The sequence below is a fragment of the Ictalurus punctatus genome, chromosome 22 (genome assembly GCF_001660625.3).
Source record: "Ictalurus punctatus breed USDA103 chromosome 22, Coco_2.0, whole genome shotgun sequence".
Classification (NCBI taxonomy): Eukaryota; Metazoa; Chordata; class Actinopteri; order Siluriformes; family Ictaluridae; genus Ictalurus; species Ictalurus punctatus.
The window spans coordinates 15,054,678-15,061,175 of NC_030437.2; positions in this window are offsets into that span (position 1 = coordinate 15,054,678).

The window sequence follows — 6,498 nt, forward strand, 5'->3', positions numbered from 1 at the left end:
ATAGTAGCATTCTGCTGGAGTTTGAGATTAAAAATTTGGAGTTTGAGATTCTACTGGTTACAGAGCTAGGGGTAGAAATCTGGGGAAAAGCCTAGTTTATTCATGCATTTTGAGAATTGACCAGATATAAGCATAAGAAATAATACAAATGAACAGTATTTACACTATGTTTATTATTGACATACAATAGCTTATGCTTGTCAATGAGGTCTAAAATGTTACTACATTTGATATTGGCAACAGTGAAGCATGATCCATCACAGGGTTCTTCAAATCTGCAGAGTTTAGCTCTAACTGCCAAACTTACCTTCCTGCAAATTTCTAGTAATCTTGAAGACCTTGGTTAGCTTGTTCAGGTGTGTTTGATTAGGGTCTGAGCTAAAATTTGCAGGACACTGAGCCTTGATTGCCAGATTAAACCAATGGAATGATCCAACAGTTAGAGGTAAAGTTGTAAGTTTTCAGTAAGCGGAAAGTCTTCAGAACAGAGCGGTTAGAGATTTTTGGTTTGTATTACACCACCTTGACGCTGATTCTTTTCCTGTTACAGCATACCCCAAAGTGTGTTATTCCTTACTTTGAAATAGCAAAGACCATAATATTGGACTGTACAGAATCATGTAGTGTTGTATGCCATTCCACCCCATGACTTTTACATTCACCACAAACTACATGCTCTCCTCTTAAAGCATTCATTAGCCTGCACTTCTCAAAGTCAACCCTCCCTTTGCTCTGTAGAATGAGAGCTCTTGGTGCATGAGGCTCCCTGCTGAACTCTAGACCTGTTTGATTTGCCTGTGACATTTGAAAGGTCTCAATTGATCACAGGTTTTGCAATGCACCCCAGGGAGGCTGAACCCCAAGGAGGATGAGGCAACTTTGACTACCAGAGAAAGGGAGGAAGAAGGGAAGTGGAGGAGGGTCAAAAGGAACGAGGAAGAGATGAAATGAAGGTAGGGTCTGATGAAGGTCAGACTGCTATTGCTGCAGCAGGATACACTACATTAAGTAGATACATGCGCCATGGGGTGCACAGCGTTAATGATTAGCCTCAGCACAGAATAAAAGTGTAACAATCTGCTTTTACATTCAATTACCTTTCACTCATTTCCTAGATAAATTGAAAGTGAGATGACTTTGTGGTTAGCACATTTGCCTCACACCTCTGGGGTTGGGGGTTTGATTCCCACTTCCACCCTGTGTGTGCAGAGTTCGCATAGTCCAAAGACATGTGTTGTAGGCTGATTTGCATTTCCAAAATTGTCCATAGTCTGTGTGTGTGTATAATTGTGTCCTGCAATGGATTGGCACCCCGTCCAGGGTGTCCCCCACCTTGTGCCCTATCCGAGTTCCCTCGGATAGACTCCAGGCTCCCCATGACCCTGTGTAGGATAAATGGTACCGAAAATGTCCAGTGGCAACTACAGCATGAATTGTGTTGCCTAGCTGTCTTTCTATGACTGTGTGCATTTGTAATAGTCTTATTCTTATCTCTACTATGAGATCCTTCACTGGAAGGCTCCCTAATGTTTTTAAAATCCTAACAGTGAGTTACTGAGAGTACAATTGTTTTTGTCCTTCCATTCAATACCATGAGTAGTGATCATGCCCTTGAAGTGCTTGCACTTCTAGCACAATTAAAATGTAGAGGGATTTTAAACACACATCACTGAGATCAGAAGTGAAATAAAGATATTGAAGATTCGTCATCGATTCCTTTTACAAAGTGCACTCTTACGATACACTGCCCTTTTTTCTTTTTCATCATATTGGTACTATAGACAACAGTCAGATGATGACTGCTCTTTTACGACCTTTATATCCTTATCAGGTAAATCGTACCCTTCTCAACTTCATAGAGCACGCACAGTATCTGTCCTGCATATCATTCTAACTAGCACAAAGAGCTTCAGTGCTGCACACGTAAAACCACGATAGCTCAGATTTTACAATCTCTGTTAAAGGCATTTATGCAGCAATAGATTATATAACCTCAACTAGAAGCAGACGTCTAGCAATTCATCATGCTTTTCTCTATGCAAATGTACCCTGCAGCCTCAGTTCACAGCAAGACCCCAGATCTTGCTTTTATTAGATTCAAATAAATCTCAAAATACAATCACTCCACAACAGATGCATTTGGTTTATCAGAGAAATATGGTGCATAGGCTGTACAGTATTAGGAACCTAATGAGGATCGATGATCACAATAAAGAAAGATGGGATGCAGGATGGATGGAAGCGTCTGATATAAAGAGAACAATAACAATGACGAGTTTAATTAAGATAGTGATACAAGGCTGTGAGTCTGGTGTGAACCACTCAGAGGGTTCTCAGTTGTTTAATTGCAAAGCCAGATTAAGGTCATGGAGCTTTTTCTAGTGACTCATTTTTCAGCTGTTGTCACGAACCTGAATGGCTAATCATGTGTTATGATTCATTCTTTCCCCGGGACCGGTGCTGCGTGCCACTTTCATATGGCGGTAAATGAAGAAGGATATGAGCAACACTTTAAATAAAGTGGAGTACAAATCATTGTCTGGATTTTTGGCACTAGACTAGATAAAAGAATTGGTATGAAATCCCATTTATTACGTCATATTAATGAAAAACTGACAATCTTCACAGGAGATCACGAATTCTTTGATCCTTGCTCTCCGGGTAGGAGAAGCATACTCTCTCTTCCCTGCCAATCACAGCGTTGAAATCTGTGAGCTCATGTATGTGGAAGAGGGTAGATAGCGCTTTCCTCTGAGTGTGTTATGCTGTCCTATGATGCAGCATTAGCAAGAGTTCGAAGACTTGTCCTTGCTAGTTGTTATATGATAGAGGAGAGTGCAAATTGACAAAATTGTAGAGAAAATTGGGAAAACAACATAATGAAAACAGTGAAAAAGCATTATTAGTATGAGAAAATGACATCTGAAAAATATAACATTTTCCACATATGAAATTAAATGAATCATGAGAAATCCTATCTGAAATTAAAAAACATACGCACTACATGTGCAAAATCCATTCCTTAATTTAACATGCCTTTTTTTTCTGTAAAAAGATAAACACAAACCCACCGAATACACCCAGAAATATAACTAAATGTGTTCACTGTTATAGAGAGATACTCCACTTCCTTATGTATCCTCTCAGATAAAATCTCTCATGCCTGAAATACATTAGCCTGACTAATGGTTGCTCCAGAAATTATTTCAACATTGCATGAATGAATTCAAAACTGGTTAAGTTTCTGAGAATCTATTAAAATTGGGGCATGGAAAATATGTAGAGAGACAGATTTGTTTGCATAAGGTCCAATTCATTGGAATATATTAAATCTAATAGAAAAATTAAATTGGCTTCTGGTTATCGAGAGCCTTCGAAAATGGGTTCAACCTCTCCTCTTAAAAGACACTGCCATCTTCTGGAGACATTTAAGAACCATTTGTATCTTCCACTAAGTAACACATCATTGAAATAGGTTTACCATGGTGATGTGGAGTAGTTTCAACCAATTTCCACTATTTGAATTTTTAGTAGTTTAGCAAACAATATTAAAATGCTACATTGAAAGATGCTGTGTGCTTTTTAAGACTGCATCGTAAATCAGTGATAATTAATACGACAAGACAAAAGAATATCATCTCTTGATGTAGTGCGCTGCTAGCACTTAACAAAGGCCAAAATACAAAACTCTCATGAAGAAACGGCTTAATTATTCATTCTTGTCTATTCAGCATTTTAATATTGTCTGAAACCCGAGGATGTTGTGTAATCTCAGAATGAATCTGGTTCTTTTATGATCTTCTGAAGCCTTTTGTGTTGTTTCATATCGCGGGGATGTGAGTGATGGGCTTTGACAAGCAGCTTTGTGCCAGTTTGAGCCTCATTCATTAGACGAAATATAGGGAAAGTAGTCTACAGTAAGTGCCACCAATATCAAGAGCAAAGGGATCTAGTCCATAGAATCGGGAGAATGGTGGATTAGATGGATCGAAGCAGCTCTCAGTTTAGGAGTTGCATGAGATGAGTGCCAAGAAGTGAGCTGGAAAAAAAAATCATCATGGCCTGCACGGTGCCCTCAGGAAAATGGTACTGCTCTATCAAAACCAGTACATCTACATTTTATGGCATTTTCCAGACACCCTCGTGCAGAATGACTTTTATTGCATTTATTGAAACTGAGCAGTTGAGGGTTAAAGGGCCTTGAGCAAGGATTAGAACTCATGACCTTCTGTTCAGAAGGCCAATGTCTTAACTACTGAGCCCCCAGTGCCCCAGTACCACACACCACCTGAACAAGTTTCTTTCCCCTCACCTCTACTCAACAAACCATCTACAAAAAAAATGTATCAGAACTTTTCTTATCAGATATTGCTGAATATGGTATGTGTATTTGTTATTTATTATAAGTTTTTGTGTTAAAGTTAAATTACATTTACTTTTGATGAATAAAGTGATTCTGCTCCTGATCATGAAGAGCTTCAAAGGTTAGCATAATATTTTTGTACAGACTACAAGTCGTACCCAGTAACAACTGGACATTATAAAGGACGGGCATATTAATAATAATTATTATTATTATAATTATAATAGATTAAATTAATCGGTATAAGCTATTATATTAAGAGCACAATTTATTAGAAACTGCTTTATCCAGGTCAAGGTTGTAGTAGATCCAGGGTCTGTCCTGGGAACACCAGATGAGATGCCAGTTCATCGCAGGACACTATGCCATTTAGATTGACCAATCCACCTACTGGCATGTTTTTGGGAGGTGCGAGGAAACCAGAGAACCCAGAGAAAATTCATGTGGACAGAGATAAAATGCAGAAATCTCAGTACTGAAAAGCTCAGGACTGAACCAGGGACCCTGAAACTCTAAGATGCAACACTACCTACTGTAGTTTGACAATGGTGTTGGTTCGAAGGCCAGTGAAAAGGTCATGAAGTCATAAACAATAGTTTCTGCATCTTTCATGTTAAGTAAGGTACACTTTTGTTATGCTGTGGAAGAGAAAGAAATGCAGAAAGCTTCAAAAGTGAGATTCCAAACAGTCTGGGAAAGTTTTAGCAGCACTCAATGTATATCAGCCCTCAAATTTAAGCATCTACGCTGACTTGCATAAGTTTTCAACCCCTCCCTTGACCTTTTCCACAGAGTGTAGTGTTACAACCTGGAACCGAAATGATTTAATTGGGATCATGTCATGAAAGTTTCAAGGGGGTGAATACTTACGCAAGCAACTGTACATACCAGTATTTTGGGACTAATCATGAGTTCTGTATTGGAGGAAATTAGAGTGCATGTGGTATGTGGCATGAATAGAGCAGAGCACTTACTTATAAAAATGTATTTATCATCAACATAGCAGTAAAAATTCATGTCATTGAATTATGTAGCCAAGTTGAAGCATGTGTTGTAAATCATGAAAAGAAGAGTGCCAAGGGCAGATCCTTGAGGGACACCATGAGTGATGGTGCAGTGAAGAAAATGTTTCGTGACAGACCTGAAATACTGTCTTTTAATGAACAGAGAGGTAAATCAGGAGAGCTGTACCAGTAATAATAAGCATGACAAAGCTGATGGTGTCAAGAGGTTAGCTAAGATCAATAACGTAAGCATATTAGGGGCTTCAGAGTCAATAAGAAAGTCTTTAATAAACCTTGCGTTGGTGCTATGAGATGAGACAAGGACTAGACTGGAGTGGCTCATAGATGTTATTTAAAATTCAGTGGCTCTTTCAGTGATTCCGTAAAATTGATATTGTGCAAAATTTGTAAGACATCGAATGAGCGAAGCAGGATGTGGATTGATTTTGTTTTGTTTTTTTATGAAAAAAAAAAAAAAGACTGCTAACCCATCTCCTAATTTAACCATCCAAATCCAGAAGTGTTGATTCTTATGAATCGGCAAGCCTGGGGTCATGTTGCTTTTTCCATAAAAAGCTACGAGACTGAAATTAGACATAGGTCTGTAATTAATTAGCTAGACCTAAGCTATTTTAAGGAATTAAAGTGACTGTAGCACTTTTCAGCAGTGGCAAAGACACAAGAGCTATTCCTCAGATGAGAAATGGGGGCATTTCCTTAATGCATGGACATTAAGCTCAGCCTTATGTTTAACAAATGGACAGTATATTCACCAGCTACTTTATTAGGAACACCTGTACCCCTGCGCATTCATGCAATTATCCAATCTGTCATGTAGCAGCAGCGCAACACATACAATCATATAGAGATGGGTCAAGGGCTTCGGTTAATGTTCACAACAAACATCAGAATGGGGAACATTTTTATCTCAGTAATTCAGTCATGGTTGTTGGTACCAGACAAACTGTTTTGAGTTGTTCATGATCTCTGATCTGGGATTTTGATACATAATAGTGTATTTTTTTACACAGAATGCTGCAAAAAAAAAAAAAAAACATCCAGTGAGCAGCAGTTCTGCAGGCAGAAACACCTTGTTGATAAGAGAGATCAGGCTACAGTAGCTCAAATAGC